At 34.5% G+C, this 22,655-nt stretch overlaps 1 protein-coding gene across 1 annotated transcript in view; it reads left to right on the forward strand.

Annotated features, from left to right (window-relative positions):
• Positions 1 to 6,660: 6,660 nt before the first annotated feature.
• The window catches only part of LOC142976735 (lachesin-like), a 115,302-nt gene continuing 99,307 nt past the window's right edge, over positions 6,661 to 22,655 (forward strand). Inside the window, exon 1 of the mRNA XM_076120263.1 lies at positions 6,661 to 6,683. The gene's annotated coding sequence lies outside the window, so the exon portion shown is untranslated. The remainder of the gene's footprint in view (positions 6,684 to 22,655) is intronic.

Genomic DNA, 22,655 nt, shown 5'->3' on the forward strand with positions numbered 1-22,655 from the left:
GATATTTTGAGAAATTATTCATTATCTTTAAAACAAAAAATGAGACGAACGAAGCATAAACCCGAATTAATAAACCCCCTGAATATTTTTTAAACCTATTTACAGGGTTTGTACTCATAAGTAATATAATATGCCTCAGCGAGAAGAGATAATTAAAGAGCAGAGAACATCTGCATAATCTTTCTAAAATTAATGGATGTGAGATTTTCGCCAAATGAAAGAGTAACGTGAATAACTAAAATTCTAGTGAACATTTATTTTAGCTTGTACAAAACAAATTGTTTGTGTTATTCAAAGCGCTGACAAAAAATGCTAAATGTAACTAAAATCTGACTAGATGCCTACTATTTTTGTTCCCCGCACCGTGTAATTTAAAAACAAGGTAATAGAAGTTTTTATTTGCAGTTACTGTGTTTTAGTTCTGTTGCATTTTTGGTGTAGTGTGACACAAGGGAAAATGTTCGGTACAAAAAATGGTTTAATTCGTACAAAATGCTACCACGTGCAAAATGTTTACTGACATGCATGGTTCTATGCGAATATTGTCATATATATACAAGATTTTTATTTTGAATTTTATATTTTTTATATTATGGCTCACGCCGGTTTTTGCAAACACAACATAACGTATTATATAAGTTCAACTACGAAGTATTTTTGTACAAACACGGTATATTTTTATATATAATATGTATAGTGATTTGTCGATGTCAGTAAATTGGCGTATCAAAATAAAAGGATAAAAGTGAAACCCTTTACTTTATTCAAATCTATACTAATATTATAATCTATACTAATATTATAAAGCTGAAGAGTTTGTTTGTTTGTTTGTTTGTTTGTTTGATTGTTTGTTTGTTTGTTTGAACGCGCTAATCTCAGGAACTACTGATCCGATTTGAAAAATTCTTTCAGTGTTAGATAGCCCATTTATCGAGGAAGGCTATAGGCTATATATCATCACGCTACGACTAATAGGAGCAGAGCAACAGTGAAAAATGTTACAAAAACGGGGAAAATTATGATTATCTTAAGTGACGCAAGCGAAGTTGCGCGGGTCAGCTAGTAATATATATAATATAATATTATAAAGCTGAAGAGTTTGTTTGTTTGTTTGTTTGAACGCGCGAAATCTTAAGAACTACTGGTCCGATTTGAAAAATTCTTTCAATGTTAGATAGTCCATTTATCTAGGAAGGTTATAGGCTATATATCATCACGCTACGACCAATAGGAGCAGAGTATGAGTAAAAAATGTTACAAAAACGGGGGAAAATTTCACCATTCTCTCTTATGTGACGCAAGCGAAGTTGCGCGGGTCAGCTAGTATACGATAATGGGTTTATTATACTATTTTATATTCCATAGCAAAATTATTGAAATATTGGCGAGCAATTGTCTTAATATCGCCTACAGTCGCACTTATCCTTATTGGAAAGCTATAGAGAATTTGTAACAGCGCAATCGGAACCACAATGACACCATCTGGTACTGACTAAAAATATGTCTATTGACTGTAGATGTGTAGATAGGTGGGACATAAACGTTGGCTCTTTGCCATTCACCCGTTTAAAACCTGTGGGAAACTGCCTTTTCATTATTTAATTCAACAACCATCGTATTTGCGCCAATGCCAAAATATATTGAGCGAATTCAATAAAAGTTTGTATACGTGCTATTAAAGGCCACTGTGAGCGACGATATTTATGGTACTGCATAACTGCACTATCTGATACTGTGAGCTTTTGTTACTTGCTACTTAAAACGTACGTATTTTTGTAGAAACTCATTTGTCGGTACGCTTTAAAGATATTTTGGGTAAGAGGCAATTTCTTAATTGAACTTGTAAAAATTAAGTCTAATTTATATTTCCTTGAAAGGTTAGGGTCGAGTGGCTTTATATAAAATTGGATTTTATGACATAAAAGCCTAATAATGTTACATTAAATTTCCAAAAATCCCTTGATAAGAAGATCAAACTATAAACTTTTCTCAAGTAACCATGCACATGAGAAAAGTTTCTTTCTAAACAATCTGCCAAGTGCTACTTATCCTTCAATGTATTTCGTAAGAAAAATCAACACGTTAAAATTTCTCTTTTGATAAGATCGTTCTAAGTATTTATCAATTATAAAAAAGACAAAATGTCGTACACTCGTTTTTGCGTAAAAATCTTTCGTCCCTCCGCGGTACCATTAGACATCTTGTTACCCCCCCTTGCTTTTTACAGGCTGAGCGCCTTAAGTGCTCGCCTGCTTAAGCCCAGTGATGCTATAAAGGCCGGAAGAGGCCAACAGCATCTGTCCATTCGAAAAAAGGAAGACAATAGACGGAATACTAATGTACCTTGTACAGTGCATTAAACGTGGGCTACGCCTTTACCGCTAAGTGGTTAGGGTTTTTTGGTAAAATTTGACGTTAAATTTGTCCGTGGTCAAACCCTTCCCTTCCTTTAAAGAGCCATTTTAAACTCGAAAGCTTTGTATCTAATAAGTATTCGTTTTGTACTTTGTTTTTGCGGAGGCTTTCTTTTAGCGCCACTTCAGAGCAATCACAATTTAGAGTAATCCTTTTATTTCATTCCGGTTTTTTCCTTTTAGCACGTTGGCTTTGTTTTATTGTAGCACTAATGAGTAGACACAACCAACGCTTATCAAACATCTCGTACTCAGTATAAACGCAAAGTAAACACACATAAAGCTGTATTATCCAACGTATAAAGTTAACATTCAAAATAGTTTCGCTTCTGTCTTCAGCACGTTCCATTGAATTCCTCTCATAGAAGCGGTGTCAATAAATTTATGCTTCATAGCCGTGGTTAAAGGATAATTCACATAGTCTGAATGTCGGCGCAAGACTAACATTGTCAACTAGAAGGTTGCGGTCGGATGTAGGGATGGTGGGGTATATAGGCTATGCAACTATTCGTAGAAGCCGACGTTCCCGGCACTTGGCATTTGCCACCTCCTTTCTGCGAGCGTTTGAGGTGGACGAGCACGCCACGTATTTACCTGAATATCGGGATATTGTGCTTGGATGTTATTACTGTGGGACATATTTTCCTTACGCGCATTTAGTAACTAGCGTCTAAAAGCCATTTTAGTTGACGTCTCAACTGAAGAATAACATCGATATATTTATCTTTACTATCTTGCGCACAGCAAACACGCAACATGCATTTTCCACTTCTATTTCCCTTAAATATTGACACTACAACCTAAAGTATTTAGAGCAGTAACCCAACCCGTGACAAATAAATGTTGGCACGACAACCAAACGCACACGCCTAATGTACGAAGTAGCAAATGATAAGTGACAAGTTCGAAGCCAATTCAAAGTGAAAGATGAACGGCCCAAATCTAAACAGACAAAGCAGACTTCTGACAAATTGTTCGTGTTAGCAACTCCATTGGTTCTAAAAGAAAAAATATTGTTCAGGAAAATCATCAGTAAGTCGGCGGAGGAAATATCTTACTGTTTGTACCTCAGGACCCCTCACAGCTCAACGGATCATTTAACACTTGATTTGATTAACGATATAGGAAATGCTCGAGCTAGGTGCACGCGGATAAAGTTGTTCGTAATGCTTCCATTTGATTTTATTATTCTCGTTCATCCAAAGCTCAACACGATGTAAGAGTACGACTTCATAATAGGCTAAATTGGGCATAAAATATCGTTGCTTTCGCGTAATTTCTCAATTTCATTAGCCAGTTGTAAAAGTTTTATAGACCTATCAATATTCTACATTCGATATCTATTTTATGTGTATTTTTTCGAACAGTGAAATATATTACTTACATGCCGTTGTTTATGAAGCTTTCAATTCATATTTTAGTGTTCAGTGACAAAGGGAAGTGACTTTTGAATTCTAATCACATTCATTTATTCGAGAATGCAATAAATATGGCTCTCAGACTAATTAGGACTGCATCTCTTTGTTGTGCTATTCAGCATAGCTCCAACACAATAGTACACATCTACACCTTTTGTAATAACTTCTTAGCGCTGAACTAAGGAATGCAATTTCTACGAGACACGTTCACCAAAACAGCGACTCTTATTTAAATTCTGCATCCCTACAACAAGTGACCTACATTTATGTAGTTCTGTGTTGTTAGTATCTACTTTGGGTCTTGCGTCTCTTTGTTTACACAGCAATTTAGTTACAGAAGTTTTTATATCAAGGAAACGAGCTATTCATGACATGGAAGCCGGGCGTCTTATCTATAAAACCAACTTTGCTAAACGGATCGCCTAGAAAAAGTTTTGGTGCCTTAACTTTTACCACATCAAAGATGTCTGAGTGACCTAAAAACACTTGTGATTACGGATCGTGTTCTTACATAATTGATTTCTTTAAATATTAAATATACAGAAAGTTGAGTAATGCTTGGTTAAATATTTTCTTAACTTAATGCTTAAGAGCTTAACTCAGAATAAAAAAAGTAAATTGAAAAAATTCACGACACTGGGTTCCTTCAGACTTATAAGAGAAAATTGAAATAATCGTCCTAAATACATAAATTTAATTACATCGATTTTAATGCTATGCTTATTATTTGTATGAAAAAAAACCTCTCACCATCTAATCTGGGGAATCATCTATTCACCTGTCATAGAAAATCAAGTAAACCAATGCAAACATAATTTGCAAAGTAATTTAATTCTTATTAAAATTTCGAACAATATCTACAAAAGGGACGTGTCTGCTCTTATATGCAACGTGAGCACCGTTTGAACGTAACAACACAGCAATTTATCAATAAAAACAATACGATTTCAGTGCATACGTCGATGCAATCTTTTATTCATGGAAATGAGAGAAAATTCGTTACCATTCGTTCTAACACGAGTGAACAAACCTCTTCCATTATTTTGTTCGACAAAGCAAACCGAATGTTGTGATTGTATGTGTTTTACACTTTTTATTTGTTTGCATTCGCTTGTTATTTTAAAACGTGAAAGTGTTCAATTTTTATTAGATGCAGGATGTAAACTTGCTTGCTGGAAATATTTTACTTTTGTGTAAAATAAATTATTCTAACTACGTTTCTACTTACATGTAATTCATTAAAAATAAATTTATTATTCAAAATAATGTCCAAAAATCTACTCCGGGCCTTCAACGTTTACCTATACAAATACATGCAGCAACAGACAGACACATCCATTCGCATTTAAAATATTATTAATGAGTATGAATTTCCAAATGCAATAATAAATTACGTTATCTGAAAATCAAATGCGTCGAGTTCGTGATAATGGGTGACATCGCTACGTGATTATAAACGGATACATTGACAACATGACAATGAGACCCATACTACAGGTAATTATTGCTACTAATGATTACTAGCAACAATGATGCAGGCTAACGACAGCATGTATAGTATAAACTATATCGATCAAAGCTAATGAAACTATGATGTTGAAAACTAATTCTATACGAAGAATAGAATTTGAAAATGTATGTTTGTGAGATCGGTGAATCGAGAGGGCGGTAACAATTTTGCCATTTTCCTTCATGACGTAACTGAAATGTTTATTCTCGTATTGCTTCTAAGCGAATATATCGGTAAATTCGAAACAAAAGTCTCAAAAAGTAATCAAAAGGTTATAACTATAAAGATAATAGTTTCGATCATGAAAACTGATGGTAACTACACGTAGAGGGCACCGGAACCCTGTTATAACTGAAACTGGCTCTATAAGCGCATAAATTGGCGATCGGCCATCGTGCGGTTCAAAAACGGCTGTAATTGGCGCTACCATAATTTAATTTTGCTAACGTAGTGTTTGAGCTGATGCCAGCGAGCTCAAATTCAATAAAAATTCAAGCCAGCTCCCGACCGAATCATGGCCATCAATTTTGCTTCGATCTGTGCTCGTACGCTTGTATTGATATTTGGTTTAAAATCTGTAGAGTAAACAAGAATGTTACATGTGTTGTGTATAGCTTCGTTTGAATCTGCCTCGTCCGGTGGGAAAAACTGATCCGTCTATCATGAATCATATTTTCAGTGGATGCAGTGTTGTTTACGTAGTTTCCAAGCAATGTTTTACGTTTCTTTTATATATTTTCACATTTTTAGATGACGAAAAACAAGAGGAGAACGAAAAAGAAAAGCTAAGGTGGGGTTTTGCAGGAATTGGCGTAAGATAACAAAGGTCAAGAAGGATTTTGTGTTGCTTTTTCTTAATTAATCTTATATTGTTTGTTTCTTTCATCATAATTAGTTAATTAGGCCTCGTCGATATCGATCTTTTTAAAAGTCAAGATAAATTTTCCAGTTCCTCATTTCGGTACTTCACTTAATCAAGTAGTTTGATATTTCAATTGCTCCATATTCACTTTTAATACTAAAATGCCAACATCGAATGAGTAATGTTACTATTTATGGGTCTGTTTTATCGCAAAAGAGATACAAGAATAGCGAGAGCGTATGTTTATGAATATTTCGAAGCGGTTTTAAATGTAGTGAAATAAGTGATAAAAGGCTTGACTTTAGGCAATTTAATCATTTTGCTTTGGTGCCACGGTTTCATTACTTTGAACCCGTATTTTGTGCATTTTGAGTGATTTTTTAATATTTTTTAAAATAAATCTGTGATTGTGACGTGCTATTCGTGGTATAAAACAAACTTCATTAAAGAAAAGCTCGAAGATTCATCAGAGTTTAAAGGTAAGCTTATTCTCAACACATACATTAAACAAACGGTATTTCTATATTTCCTAGTTTAAACTTTATTAAATTATTTATATCTATCTCACTCTGTCTGCTAGATAAAGTATCTAACAGATATAGCATAAGCTGTGAAAGCACTAAATATTTTACTGTATTTAATAATAAGTCAAACCTTACCGTACGTGAGTACGTATAGCATAATACAAACGTGTTTACAAATTGCTTGACTAAATAGTCGGTCGAGCTCACTAGTTACTAGGTTAACTACGGTCATTTGTTGAGCAGCCGAGGTATTTTTTGTGTAAATAGGTTTCTGTAGGAACTGTTGTATCATTATCGTCCGGTATTTCTGTTATTTACCTCACTTTTGTGAAGAATATGTGTTAGTGTGTGCTAACAAGCACTAACACTCTTACCCCGTAGCTCGATTCTCTACTACTATCGACTACCGACAACCGAACTGTCATCGAGAAATTTTGTATGAAAATCTGATCTGTAGCTCGATTCTCTACCAGTATCGACTACCGACAACCGGCTAGCTATCGAATTTTGACATTTAGAATGTACTGCCAAAATGTTTCCTACGACACCCGTCAGAGGCGCTGATCAGATTTTCATACAAAATTTCTCGATGACAGTTCGGTTGTCGGTAGTCGATAGTAGTAGAGAATCGAGGCACTGCGCCTCTGACGGGCGTCATAGGAAACATTTTGGCAGTACATTCTAAATGTCAAATTTCGATAGCTAGCCGGTTGACGGTAGTCGATAGTGGTAGAGAATCGAGGTACCGGTTCCGAGGTTCATTTAGTACATAGATTAGTATATCTATTAATAGTGTTTAAAATCATATAAAAACCCGCCATTGAAAAGATAAATTACCGCTAAATGTTCTCAGAAACTGGGCATTAATCGTATAAAACTAAGACTCATGTTGTAGTTTTATTAATCAGCAATTAAATTTATCACGAATATGATCACTTCACTTTAAATTTACTAACGCTTTAAATACTCAAACACAAAAAAAATGCTAAAATTATCTGCTACGTCGTAAATACTCGTACATAAGTTTCTTTAAGTGAACTTAAACAACTTAAACTAAATATAAATCAAGAGTTTATTTGTTTTCTATAAGTAATGCAACTTTTACTTTCTTGTGAGTAGCCCCCGCTCTTAGTCAAACTTCAACATCGCATTCCCACATCAAACAACGACCAACTTTGTTCAGTTTTTACACAACTTCTCTCTTGACTTTTAGTGTATCTTTAACTTAATATTTCACAAACTGCTTTATTCTGTAGTTATTTTGATTGTAGGACAAACCACTCTGTATTTTAAGACTCAACTTTTAAGTGAACAATTTTTTGCAAAATCAAAGTACACGAATAATATTCGTAGTTGTATTTCCGTATAAACATCGCTTCAAAGGAATTACACAAAATAAATATTACGCTTTCCGATGAATAAACGCAAAAAGTTTCCAGTCATTACGTTGAGTAAACGGTAATGAACGGTTTAAAAGATATTGCGGTGCTGTGAAAAACAGAAAAGAAAAAATATTCCCGGTATTCCAGATAATGCTCATACTTTAGTGAAACACGATAGTTTTACCGACGCCGGCGCGGGCGGTAAGGCGAGGAACACACGGGCCGATCTCGCCACAATTCATTTCTCATTTCCGTAACGTTCGCTTGCGCTGATCCCCGCTCGGTCACAAACTCTCATCTTGTAACAGGTAATTTATTTTACTTAAAACGCCTTCCATTCCAACAAATAACGGTTTGGAGAATGGAATGAGCTGGATAGTTGCAGTTTTAACTAAGGTTTTGTAAAATATTACTCGATTAGACTTTTCGCTTGCACGGAACCGACGCTCGTGATTATCTGAGCGAGACTGTACTACCTAGTTCTTTTGTTTTTTCTCTACATTTTGCAATGGTTCATGGTAGATCCAAGCAGATAAAAAACTACGACTGGAATGAAAAGGTACAGAGTTCAAAAGTTAAGCAATATGAATGGACTTTCATGGATATATTGATTCGGTATATTGTCAGACCCGTTTCGGTTTTATTTTTGTACGTCGTTCTGCTTATGGTTTCCTCATTGGTTTTGGGTCACGGAGATGTTAAGATTAATGAGGACGTTCGCATCTTTTCCTAAACAAAACACAAGTGCAAAACTTGGGATGATTCCTTTTTTTGTGTTTAAACATTTTTGATGGTCAAATAGATTGCCGATTCGAATGAGAATCGATGACAGACCACATCTTACATTGCCATAATAGTAATGAGATTAGTGCGTATGTACTACAATGTAAAGAACATGTGAAATAAACTTGTACGGCTTTTCGATTCGTGAAACGGTAAAGTTTAACAAAAACCTCTATTCTCACTGGAGACACCTTTTTATTTTCGGTTGTTCCAGCCAGTTTGTTTGTATTTTTTAAGTAAATATGGTTGTCAATATATTTTTGTTGCAATTTTCTGGCCACGTACTAGTTTTGCCACAGTTTATTTTGTTCGGATTTGGAGCGAATGTGGCGAGACTAATTTCACGCCGACTTTGAAAGAGAGCCAGCGAAAATCAAAGCTCGGTTTACTCGTAAAATATATAGCTCTAGTCTATATTTTGGTTCGGTAGTTGAACGTTATTTCAGTTACCGTGAAATATGGTGTTCGGTCCGAACAAAAAATATATTTGTCAATTTCATGTCGGCGCCTTGAAAAAATTGTCGGATTGGTTTACTATTCCGTAGAACAGTGAGATATTTGGTGGCTTGATAAAATGCTCGTATCTTTTCCGTCTTTGTATTTTATTGTTGTAATTGGTTTATCCAAATAACTAAAAATAACTTGTGCTCGAATAAAATAATATTGTCTGTTTATGATTAAAAATAGGTACATTAAATATTATTTGTTTAGAAAACTGTGTAGAATTTTCTAAACAAATTCCGTTGACATTCAAGACATCTATTCGCAAAAGTACCAACAGATCCAGTCGTAACCATAAAGATTTTTTTACTGCAACCGAAAGTCCATCTGATGGATTGTTTATTTATTACTCTACTCACTTTATTGACTTTGGTTATTGTCAATTAAAGGAAACGATTTTTAATTGAAGCCAGTATCTCGTTGCAAAGTAAATCAATTAGTGCAAGGGGTGTAGGCGGTCCGCAAATTGATTCAGTTTGCCCAACCTCTATGCCTGTGTCACAGTCGTTTAAGCGTTGTGTAGCTAAACATTTTTTTCAATTAAGGTGTGAAAATTTAAACCGTGTCCCTTCGACCCACGCTCGGGTGTATGGGGCTTTTAAACGAAACGTTAATGTAACGTATAAATAGGTGTAGTTATTCAGTTGATTTTGTTAATTAATTTAGGACGATGTTTGTTAAATTCAATTGGATTGTTTATTTATATGGAAAGTTTCTTTGAGGTTTTTGTCCAACGATGTACGGATATGACCGGGCCTCCCAATTGAATTGGAAATAATCACGTGGCTTCTCATACGTAGCGGGATCCGTATACAGTAGATATACATAGAACTGCGGTGGTTATAAGCTACAAAACCGCAACACAATTATGTGATTTATTTCTCCACAATTGAAAATATTAATGAAACAATTATATAGAGTAGTTCCATCGTTCCGTTCCGTCCACGAGGTGTGTAACTGTTGTCACGATCATCATTTATGTAAAACTGTGGTCCTTTAATAAATTAATCAACGTGTGCATTTATGGGCGAGCGGGACAAATTGCTCAATAATGATTTTCGGAGCGCAGCTTGCGCAAATTTATAATTTCCTCACACACACAATATATAACCTAATTACGAACAGTTGAGTGCTTGCTGAATATTATTGGTATCAGCAGGTTTCGTTCGCGGATCACGCGCTTAATTTAATTTTATAAAAATGTTGCTTTATGTATGAACATATTTTATTTGTAAGCTGAATATGTATTAAGTGCTTTACACGTTACTGTTTACAATATTAATTTTATAATACTTACACTCTTATTGGACAGAAAAAATAAAAATATAATTGAAAGATTACAATGCGAGAGTAGATCTCATCAAACGTTAGGACAAGTAATTTTTAGGAGGTCCTTTTTATACTTAAAATATTTGAACAGAAAGTGTCCTCTCCAATTCTCAAATCGAAAGGTGCCGAATTGCCGATATCTTAACCGCACACTTTAAAAGCCCAATGACGAAGGTAGGCCAAACAGACACTAAGTATTCGAACTTGGTATATTGCTGTCATTGTTTTGCGGTCGAGGGCGCCATACCCTTGTAACGCGAAACACGTATTTGTGGTTATCAAAATGTTAGGGGTCGCTTCGTCTTCAAAGTGCTTTGGATGTGACAGTACAATTGCTTTTATAGAATAAACTGGTCCAGCCCACAGCTTTGTCCGCATTGACCGGAATCAAGAGGATTCGGAAAATGAACCTGTGAAATAAACTCAACGACTCTGTTGTGATAAAGGCGTTTGCGTGTATGAAAAATGTTTTGCTCAACGCTGAAAAGGTTTTTCTTTTTCTTTATTGAATAGCCGCCTACGTTTTTCTACCTACGCACTGTACATACAATTTGGAGATAGGTGATTATTTTAACATAATTTTGTGTTGACGTATAAATAAGTGGTAGGTTAATAATTTCATTGAATATTTTTTTATATTATTTCAAATATATTTGGAACAATTACGACGTGTTCAAGGACCTTAAGGAAGGAATTTTACCTTAGTTGATATTGAAGCCACATCAACAAAGGTAAAATTTCTGACCCCCGGTTTCTGAAGTACATTTAGCGGTAGTTTATCTATTCAATAGCGTTTAAATTCATATAAAAAAAACGTTATTGAATAGATAAACTACCGCTAAATGAACTCAGACCGGGCATTAGTCAAGCAAGTAAATCGTGTATTAGCTTATAAACACAATGTAGCGCTTTGATTGCATTCCGATTTTGCATGTAGCATAATAGCTCAATTATAGTGCTAGTATCCGTGTGCTATCATTAGACTCCATTACATTATTAGCATTAGCAGCTGGACTATTTCCGATACCAATATCGATCGGGTCTGAAGAGTAATACACATTTTTTACATTAAAATATAGAGCACTGCAAAACATATCCACGTAACATTTCACTAAAATTGGCAGATACTATATTATATTTTTTTTAAAAGCCGTATTTTTTGCTGTTTGTTTGTTTACTTTGCCTGTACAAAAGTTTGTTTAATATGAATGAAAAGTAATTTTTGTATGAATAAAAGTAGCCTTATATGACTTTATTGCTTCTGCTCCTAACTTACCTCTTAAAGATTACTAAAGTTTCTTCAATACACAATGACGTATTAAAGCTCATTTCGTCTGTGCGCGCTCACAACACAATAATATCAGTGTTACCTATCTTTTGTCAATGGTCATTTTCCGTCGAATAAGCGACAAAAGACTCAGAATACAATGACGAAAAGAATTACTGTTGAATCAAGCGTTATTATGGCTACGATAATAGTTTCATAAACTGCCTAGATAGCCTTTGTAATGTGAGATGTATGTACTTATAATATGAACGTTTAAATTGATTAATGTTTTTGTTAGGTATTTGCTTTGTAGTGGATGTTCTTCAGATAATTGCCTGTTAAAAGGCCGTTGACATCTTTGTTTGCTCTTTGTAACGTTAGACTAAACATGATATAGGGTTTCGGAGCGGTGAGTTTTATGTTTTCATTTTGTTTTGATAAAATTAAGAGAGGCGACACCCTGAGTCATATTTGTAACGGCAGATATTTATTAGGTATATTATGTATGTAGTCAAACGAAATAAGTCGTTTTCTACCGTCTCTCTTATCTCTCTCTCTCTCTCTCTCTTAAGGCATATTGTTATTATTTATTTTATTTAATGCGACACGCTTTATAACAGAAGGATATGAAATAAATTGCATCGGCCATCAATATTACCGCAGGAATTAATCTTATAGAAAGGAAAATATTGGTCTGTAAATTTAATAGTCTAGAACATTGATTAATGGTGGTGCTGTTGCCATAATCACCATTCTTGGCACGCAGCACTATGAAGTGTTACTGCCGATATTTCACCTCTTTAGCTCGCTGGCTAAATGCTCTCGAATTTATAGGTGTACTGTTCATAAAATTATGACTTAAAAGAAAGGTCATTTGGCACTAATATCAAGGCTCAGTAGTATTACAAATTTTGATCGAGAAATAGCGTTCGTGTGATCTACAGAGACGTGTTTTATGCCTATGATGCTTTATTTTGGAAATGGATTAAGCTTTTGGTTATTCCTCTAAAAATATAATAGTTATGAAATCAAAATCAATCGAATCGAGTTTCTGTATAATTGTTACATTTAAACGAATAAACATTGATTGGTTTGGAGAAACCGTTGGTTTGTTTACTAATTCGGTAGAGTTATAACTGTACCTGTTTGTAACACAATTAATACAAGGACGTAATTTGCAATGCTTATGTGAGGAACATTAGTCGTTCGCCACAGAGCCATTATCTGATGGCTCGATAGTGCCTTCGACATACACTTGTAAGGCGATTTGCGCATCACATTGAATAATTATAATGATTGGAGAAGTAGATTGCAGGTGAGGCAGATGAGTGCTATTACAACAAACTAAATCTCAAATATTTCAAACCACAAATGTGCACTTTAGATTATTTATTGCAAGTTAAAGGTAAGTGACAGAATATAATAAAAAAATCCTTCAGATTCAAAAATGAATCAGATAATAAACGGCTGGCTATTTTTCTATAAATCGGTAGGTAAATAAAGAAAGAGTAAACAAGGAGTATAAAAATAAATTGTCACTACAAATCCATTAAAATCAAATCTTGTGAAAACCAGACGGCCCGAACACCCCCATACTAATGTCCAGTCACAGCAAATAAAACAAATTTTATCAGTAACATTTAGGGTTCGAAATAATAAGCGCTGTGTAAATACGCGGGTGCGAATGGCCATAACGATGGCTTGTCCAAACGATGGCATATTGGTCGCGGATAATCCTTGGGGGCTGTCCGGCGGCGCGTACCGTTGAGACAATCACTCTGATTATGATTGTTGAGATTCGGTGATAAATGTCATGAATAGAGAATATAATTTATTAGCGGCCTATCCCGACTTCAGCCTGGGTTAACTATAGGTAGACTAGCTTATGTCTATCGGTAAGCTTTTCAATGTTTTTATTTAAATTCCTTCAGAGCTTTTGAAGTTTATGCCCTACATACAAAGTCATTAAATTCTGATGCTTGTATTATACCCCAATTTACAAAATTCCAAGTAGCATTAGAGTTGTACTATAATTAATTGCCATGCAGTAGGTACCTTAAACCTGATGTACTCATAGTTAACTATTAATGCATTAAGCCTTTTGGACATGCTGGTGTATTATAACGAAAAATATGTAAACTCGTCTTCGTCTCGGACTTGGTAATCAGTCAGTCTTCGACACAATAAGTAAGAACCTAAACTTTATCTACATGTACTATTAGCAGCTTTTCCAATTCCGAAATGTTTATCAAGAAACTTTTAAGCCGTTTCTTGAAAGGTAACCGTGACCAAAATAAACGGATAAAGAAAACACAATCTATACTTATCGTATTCCCGAATAAGAAGCTATTATAGTAACATTTAGTTATATTATACTGAGAATCTATTCGACACAATGAAGCCGACGACATGATGTCTGTCGCAAGCCGTAGTTAATCTCATTTCAAAGTAACCCGCAACTTATTCTTGTCCACTTTTATTACATTAACACTTCTTTTGGAGTTCGTAACTAGAACACAAACTAAATTATAGTCTTTCTACATTTGCGTAAATAATCTCGTAACTAAAGTTAATTGTTAAATTTCTATCAAAGGAAAAGTTTGTTACTTTGAAAATTTGTTACTTACATTTTAAAGTGTATTGTCGAGAGTGGCTGAAGATAACTTAACGTTGTACTTAGAAGTCGTTCTACGAATTTATTTTTGCCCAAGGTTCATTTTAGTACCTACAATCTACATATACTTCCATTAGGTCTTTAAAGTTATTTACATTCAAGCCTAAGGAACATAATAATATTCTTAGAAACCAGTCCCGAAATAAATTGCCTTTGTATTGCTACCATAATACCTACATTTTTCTAACAGTATCCTGCAGTGATTTGCCTGTCCTTCAATATTTTGCAGTCACATAGAAAAACGATCGCTCTTTCATCCCGCACGCCCAAGAATCGGTGTGATCTATTTGTTGGGCCCGAAACGCAGGCACTCGGAAAATGGTATGTAGTCACGACACATCTTGACGTTTGACTGATGGTGACTCGAGTCGGTTCCTTTCACGCTTCGATTGTACCGAAACTCGTATACGATTGTAGCTATTTATTGCGCAAAACTGGTGAATGATTTGTGAGCATCGACGGCTGGATTATTTAATAACATCTACGTATTGCTCAGAATATGTTTAACCGAATACGTAAGTGGAATACATGAATATTATTATTGATGAAACTGTTACAAGTTTTTCGAATTCAGTTACACGACTGGATAGATGAAAATTGGCTCATCAATCTGTTAAAAAAAATGTCATTCATTTTATCAATATAACCTGTTTAAATCGGTTCTTTACTCAAATGAATCGCCAATTGGCCTGCTAATAATGTAATTTTAATCCGCCACCGTAAATACGACCACGTGAAAATTCATCCATCCATAATTTGTATTGACACAAGTTGATTGAAATTGATCGAATGCGGATTGAGTACGGTTGCAATGGTATTTGTATGAGTTCGCGGTTTTCCCTTTTCATCGAGGACAACTAAAATCAGTGTTCTCTGTTCGAGAGATGAGATATTGCCATCAGTGATGTGAAGGGTACTTGTCCAACGAAACGCGGGATTTATTCGTTACGCAATATAAAATATTGTTTGATATTATTTTACAGAGAGGAATAAATTTTACCTAATTTATCTCCGTAAAGAAATCCTGGATTACGTTTTACTTAATCTGAGAATAAATGTAGGACAATGAGAGTATGAGCGCAATAGAGTATTTGAAAAGATAAAACCATTTTTTTACGTAAATTAGTTAACTTCTGTGTACATTGGCCTAAATTTTTAACAAAAAGTTGCCGTAATTCTTAAAAAAGGTGCAAAATTCTTACAAAACTACTTCAACAGGTTAAAACCAATTTTAACGTCATAAAAATTGAACGTTTCAACAAGCGGATCATTTTCTGCTCCATCATTCCGGAGCATCAAAGGAGCTCTTAATTTAAGCTTGCCAAGAACATAAGTGCCTACTTTCAGTGCGAACAACTTTAAATATTTCCAACTAGGTAATGACGAGGAGTTTGATGAACCATTGTTTGACTGCCTCCGTGGCGCAGTGGTTTAGGTCGCCACGCCGATACCACTGCAACGGGAGGTCGTGGGTTCGATTCCCACACGGGACAATTATTTGTGCGATCCACAAATAATTGTTTCGGGTCTGGTTGTGCTTTGTGTCCGTTGTTTGTATGTTTGTAAAAGTCCCCGCGACACAAGAGCAATTCTTAGTGCGGGAGTTGTCTTTTAAAAAAAAAAAAAAAAATAAAATACATTGTTACATTATTTGATTTACAATAAGTGCTAATTTAAACGTTTTTTTTAACACAGGTTAGTAAATATAGAAGAACAATACCAAACAAAAAAGTTTAATTGTTAAATTCTTATCCAAATTGCGAACTTTGTAAACAAAACAAAATTACCCATTTACAAAAAACAGTTAAATGCAATTGAAATCGCTGCCAGAAATTGTTGTATACAATTCATTAGACTCGAAAGGGAAGATAAATTAATGTAACTGCCAGAATACACGGATAAAAATGTCTATTATATTAAATTATTACATCTAATAAATGATCTGATATTGTTAATAAATCGCATTGGGTATTTTGTATTAGGATATTTCGTAATAGAGGCTAGCGGAGGGAAAAGAAAAAACAAATTTTGCTCGGCCCAAGACTGATGGACAAATTTCCTGGTAAACGGCTTCTTCCGCGGCGGGACTATTTGTCTGAATTTGAATCGCATTTGTTTCCAGGGAAATTTGTCTCCTAAGCCTCGGGAGTATATCCTGGGTACGCCTGCGGTACTTCGTCTCTCTTAATTGAATAAAGACCTCTTTATTCGTTCCTTATGGCGTAATTATCTAAACATACGCTTTATCCGTGTATCCGTGAACACCGGAGTTGATTTTATTTTTCCTATAAAGCTCTGCTATAAAATCGCGGTGTAGGAAGTCAGTGTTTACTTTCTAATTTTCCGGTTGTCTTCACGAGGTCTGAAGGCAGACGGGGCGATGGGTGGCATGTTATATGTGACAGGAGTATTACAAAACGCTGCTGATAGATGATTCTTGTGCAAGCTCAAGGAACTCGATACACATTAAAAATCTTTTGTTTTACGCCGTGTTCTTATTTGTGGAGTGGGTACTTAAATTAGTGCAAGAATTTCCTTAAGTTTATCTTAACGACTGGCTGATCCTGTAATGGGTCATATAAATTGCTTATTATCGGTACGAGTGGTCATTAAGCGGAGATACGAAATCCTGCTACTTAATGGTGGAGTAATACTAGATATTACGCTCCATAGACTCGAAGTTCGTTAGTCACGTGTAAGAGTAGAGTAAAAAAATATCGGCTTTAGTAAAGTTTCGATCTGGTCTATAATAGCTCGAGGCTGAAAGATTGAGCAGTTAATTTGACGTCACGACAGTATAAAGCCACGGGCTGTTCTTCAATTAAAATCAACGATGGCGGATTAAAAAAAAACTCAACGGTCCATTCGGAAATAAATTACTGCAAAGAAAAGGATTACTCGCCAATTTTAGATGTCTTTCAAAAAGCTCGGATAGCGCGAAGCGATGATTAAGTTCTAAAAGTTTTCCTAATTTCTTGAATTTATTATCATTTTATTCTTTAGCAGATACTTTGCTGTGTTCAATGAGTATGAAATGTTTAAATCATAATAATCAAGTAGATTCTCAGAATTTGTAATATTTAATCTTGGAAACGTTCTGACTATTTCAGTTTAAACATTAATGCTTATTCGGATATCGGTAGGGATGTTTATGAAGCGTTCTATTTAGTTATTACTTACGCTTACAAATATTCGACTTATGGATCTGTGTCAATATTAACGAGCATGAAACCTTGATAATATTACTTAGAACACAAACTGGGTTACAACCCGTACAATCTCGTAATTTTGCAATACCTATCGTACAAAATACTAAGCAAGTATAACACAATACAATTAAATTAAATTAAGATATTTACATAAAAGCTTAAACACAAAGAACTAGTTTATAATCTTTTCATTTCAACACTATCACGGTAACTTCAATTCACACGTGTTGGCTACAAACTGCACATAACATTATGTTAACGCAATAGCGCTTTTATTTTCGCATAAAAACACGAACAAAAAGTTTCTTATAGCCGAGCAAGTTGTAAAAGTCACCGTGCAAGATTACAATTTTCAGAAGCAACTCCGGAACAATTTTTCTCGTGAACAATTCAACTGTTTAAACTAACAAACATTCGTAGCAATAAGCTTTGTGTAATGCTTTATAAAATGTTGTATAAAGTATTTAAAGTGTAGTATTAAACAGACGGTCCTCGTAATAGGTAAAATAGTAATATTCTCTTAAATAAGGAAGTGATTTCAAGAATTATTATTCTCATTCCGCAATAGAGAACTTTTAACAAGAAAACTTTTCAATGTTCTTCGGCAACAATGTTCCCGGGAAGTTATTGTCGGTAGCCGAGAATAAATTTTGATCACTCTATTAAATCGATCAGAGGACACCGCTTAAACAGCTATTTCACCTGTTATCTAATTTACTTATCGAACATTTTGTTCAAAATGGCGATTTCAGTTATTTCGATTAATATTGTCGATGTAAGTAGCCGACTATCTACTTTTTAAAAAATTAAAGTAAAGAAAAACATATTACACAAATCTCCATCTATGCCAGGTTTTGGTTAATGTACTTAAAAACAAAACTTAAGCCCCAAGATCTAAAACGTAAGGGTGGAATGCAGTTAACATATTTGCCAACAACTAGGAATACGATTGAGTATATAAATAAAAACAGGTCAGAAAATCATCATGATACTATTTGGCACGTGTACCTGACACCCGCTCATTTTATTATCAAATATCAACAGCAATCTTTAAATAAAAGTCGTAGACGTTATGCGAACGACGACATCCATACAAAAACGGAGGCCTTCAGCCTACTCCTTTAAAATTAGACCTTAACTCGGGAAAAACCGTCTGCCTTGATGAAATTCACTACCGAGGCACCTGCACGGTTCCTAATCATATATATTTTTAACTAATGGATTTCCGATGTCGTACGATAAAAGTAACTTTAGCATAAAAATTCCCTCCTTTTTTCATATAGTGTTTTGTATAAAACAACTCCAAACAACACAGTTTTCAGTCGTTTAACTTTATTATTAACAAACCAGAGAATACGCAGTAACAAAACTCTTAGTCGTTGCAACTATACGTGACCCAAAATTGTACAATTAGATATTCAGAATTCATTGCAGCCACCAGTGCAGAACATCGTAAGGTGCAAAGTTGTTCAATATAACTTAGTTCACACTTCCTTTGTTTATATCGTTTGGCTTGTTTTACGAATGAAATTTTCCGAATGTGGGTAAATTGCAAAGTTCTGTGCGCAACACTGAATAAATGTTCCTGATTTGATAATATTAACTGCAGAATGTTTTCGTATGTATGGCGTATAATGTCAAGCTATTATTGGGTCATGATTAGAGATAAGATATTCCAGCGAGAAACGGGACCATCTTTATTATCTGTACAGTTAATAAGGAAATGCGTGACTGCTATGAAAGACCCTTTGTTATGATTCCCAAATGGCACAGTAAACCACTTCGTGAACACTTTCCCTATCCCTTTAATAATAACATGGGTTTGTATTCGTATTGAATATAATGAACAAATGTTTATGTCACATGATTAACACGTTCTTTTATAGCTTCTTTCACTGACAAGAAAATCTTCTGTTGGCTGATTTGATTTTATATAACCTAATACATTGTTGTCAGAATCTTAGTCATCTAAGACTCACCAAGTATTTTATATGGGTATTTTCCTGAGTTTAACTAACTGAATGGCGATTCCCTCTTTAAAGCGTAAATAAACAGCATCTTCCCCAATAAAATGCCCATAACATTACATAAGGCGGTTGGACATTGACGAAATAGGATGGTGGAACCATCAAAAACCGGTACCACGTCGCCGCAAGACGCTGGATTGCTTGCAGCCATCAGGAAATGACTAGGAAATTGCCCCATTATGCTTGCAAATCGTGAGCTGCATTCGAATTACTTCTTCGCTTGTAATTTTGCATAGTATGAGGAGCGAGCGACTGCGCTTAAAAGCATCTACGCACAGATGACGAGTCTTGGGAGATATAATGGCCAGCAATTGTGCAATAAAGCTACATATTTTCGCTGCATGGTGCACTTTATTTCTGACGCTTGATTTATAGTGCTTAGGGTGTTTTATATATGAGAAGTAATTTGCTTTTTCTTTATTAAAACAAATGAGAATACATGAATAATAATGAATGCATTCCTTTTGTGTTTCATTTTTCTTCCCTTAAATAATTTAAGGTTTGAATACTGTATACAGAATCGGTACAGAATAAGCACTAAGTACTTTCCACGGCTCTATTGTGGTGAAGTTTTAATTAAAAGGGCTAATAATAATCAGTATTGTTGCAGCAGTAATTCTACCTCCATATCATACAATTGCGAGTCCTCTTGTACAATCGTAACTTTTAATTTACTACGATTTCCAATGCGCCTGCCACGGATATTCTCTCGGCCAATCAGTAAATGGCACTTGATTACCCGTTATTGTATTTGCAATTATTCCCAATGAAACAACAATATGTACCTATTACTACAAATTGATTTTTACTTTAAACATACTGAAATTGCAGAGTGAACGTATCGTTTTATTGTAACGATATTATATGGCACGAAATTATTGCAACTATATTAATATGATAACCAGATATACCTATCGTCAGCAATAAAAATAAATACCTTACGTTTTTTCTAAGTTCTAAGTTGTTTAATAATTGAGTTGAAACTATATAGTAATAGTAACCATATTAGAAGTAAAACTCAATTTAATAAAAAAGTAAATCTTCATTCCACTAGATAAGTAAACCAATAACTGAAAGGTTTCGGACAGGCCGTTAGTCAGAAACTTACACCATTTTCTTTGAAACGTAACTGCGTGACGTAATCTATGAAAACTCTGAAACGAGTAGGTATACATTTTTAAAATATTCAAAGCTCCGTACACAATAGCGTGAATAATATATTCAAATGGAACCTTCATTTTAATTTTATCAGAATTTGGAAATGAGTTGATTAAAATATGAATAGTAATTATCAGGGAGATTCGAAGGTTCATTCAGTAAATGGGTCTTGTTTGCAAAACTAATGAAGCTGAGTACTAATTGAATAACTGAAGCTATTTTCGGATCGAATAACTATTCAAGGAAATTGTTTGAGAAGAAACATAGTACTCAATCAATGTGGAAATGATGCTTGTAATAATTGGGTACCTACCGATAATAATTTTGCGAACATTAGAACAATTTCTATTCTCATGATTGTACAGTTTTAATTTTAGTAAGACGTAGATTTCAAATAAGTTTAATATAATTACTTTGCGGCTCTATTTGAAGTTATTGCGTTTAAAATATTTATATTAGTCGCTGATTGGCATGTAAACAAATCTTATTTACAAACGAAATATACAATAATTTTATATTATGAACCCACAAACTCTAAATAAAAGTCCACAAACGATAAACAAAAAAACTTTACCAAAGAAAGCAATTATGCACAACTCCAAAAAAGTCGAAAGAACTGTGATGAAAACTAAAAAAAATGTGTTTAAGTAGTTCTCTTTTATTACAAAGTTACGACGCAAAAATACGCAGCTCTATTCTAACACAAAGAAATGTAGCTCCTTTGTTCGATTCTATTATTCATAATCGTGATCTAAAAGCAAATGTAATAACTCGTTGTTACTAGCCAATAATACACTGAGAGTCGAGGGGTACGCACGAACAAAGAGCGGGACTAACCCGCCAGAGCCCGCACTAGGGGGGTTAAGTGTGCTCCAGCACTAATCGCCTACAAGTGGCTCTTTAGAAGATTCCGAGGGTTCTTTCGACGGATCACTATTGCCAGAGAAACACGTCCCGATGTTAGATAATGAATTTTCCCTAATTGGATTAACGTATTGAGTCCAAGTGGCGGTATTGCAAACGTTTATCTGTGTAATCAGAATGCATATAATTTTGATCTGGGGTCTAATTAGGGTTTCGTTCCGTTATATTACAAAGGATTATGATATCGCTAATACTTCGTAATTAATTACCCCATAGGGGTTTCTTTAAATGGATATTGAAACATATAAATTGAGGACTCAGGTTTTCTTACGTAACAAATGTAATGTTTATTTTTTATTTACTTTCGTATCTAAGTCAAAATAACTTTTGCTTGAAATATCACAATAGAAAATGTGTTTCTTATCGTATCAAAGCGTATGCCATTCTCAGAGGGGAATTTCGGGTTAACGTGTGCATGCATATTTTGAGAATGTTTTACTTTCTCGGTTTCCTTTTGTTATTATTATGAAAGAAACCGTAAAAATATCTATTAGCATTCACATATGAATATTCAAAACGTCCAACAAAAGCGTTATAAAGTCGTTTCAAAAGGAAAGCTGTCAGTCTTTTTCTTTCGTAGATAAAAATGAGATAAAATAAAAGTAAACATATTTGTAAGGGCCACGTGTCACACCAAAATGTGTCTTATTTACTTAGAAAAACGTTTGTGTGT

The sequence above is a fragment of the Anticarsia gemmatalis genome, chromosome 11 (genome assembly GCF_050436995.1).
Source record: "Anticarsia gemmatalis isolate Benzon Research Colony breed Stoneville strain chromosome 11, ilAntGemm2 primary, whole genome shotgun sequence".
In the NCBI taxonomy this organism is placed as follows: Eukaryota; Metazoa; Arthropoda; class Insecta; order Lepidoptera; family Erebidae; genus Anticarsia; species Anticarsia gemmatalis.